This window comes from Amphimedon queenslandica, unplaced genomic scaffold, assembly GCF_000090795.2.
Source record: "Amphimedon queenslandica unplaced genomic scaffold, v1.1 AMPQUscaffold_461_Cont27520, whole genome shotgun sequence".
In the NCBI taxonomy this organism is placed as follows: domain Eukaryota; kingdom Metazoa; phylum Porifera; class Demospongiae; order Haplosclerida; family Niphatidae; genus Amphimedon; species Amphimedon queenslandica.
In genome coordinates this window covers 313-979 of record NW_003559187.1, presented here as the reverse complement: position 1 = coordinate 979, position 667 = coordinate 313, and the positions used below count along the sequence as shown (strand labels likewise).

Genomic DNA, 667 nt, shown 5'->3' with positions numbered 1-667 from the left:
ATCTTGACACGATATTAACCAGTGTTGCTGGTACTCCTCCCATATCAACCTATTCAATGTACGTCATGTTTGACTCCACCCACAACCACACCTACCTGCACAAGATACGTGACTTGTGTGAGTAGTTTTTCTTTATAGCGATAAGGCTCGATGACCCACCCACTCGTCATGACCTAGTAAAACTTTGTATATTCTAGTAATCTCATTACATCTCTCTAACCTTTCCTCTTGTGCAGTTTGGTTGAGGAGGACACTCTGGGACTTCAACAGAAGCACCAACTATAATCTTCTTATTAGGCTAAGAGAGGGAGAGAGAGAAGAAAGAAAAATGGGAGAGAGAGAGAGAGAGAGGGAGGGAGGGAGAGAGAGAGGGGGAGAGATAAAATAATATGACATTTAGTTTAAGAGAAGGACACTACGCCCAACTCTTGTCGATAGTCAGACGTCGGAGTGTTGGCCACAGTCGGTTAATGCTCCTAGTCTGCCTACCCGCCTAGACTTCTTTCCTGGCTATCTACCCAGCACCTCGCCCTCGACCCTCTTTTCACGACTCAGAGACACCAATTGTCGTCATACCATGTGACAATATAAACAAACTTTTACAATTACTGTGTTAGCATGAAAGCCGTGGTGAACAGTAGGCTAGGCAGTCTGGTCTTGAGAACCA

At 45.0% G+C, this 667-nt stretch overlaps 1 long non-coding RNA gene across 1 annotated transcript; it reads right to left on the bottom strand.

The window, feature by feature from the left end:
* Positions 1-8: 8 nt before the first annotated feature.
* On the bottom strand, positions 9-331 carry LOC109593640 (uncharacterized). Its single transcript, XR_002191087.1, has 3 exons — positions 221-331; positions 96-173; positions 9-49 (listed from the first exon to the last, which is right to left on the bottom strand). It is a non-coding gene; the product is annotated as an uncharacterized LOC109593640 (long non-coding RNA).
* Between the last annotated feature and the right edge of the window lie 336 nt (positions 332-667).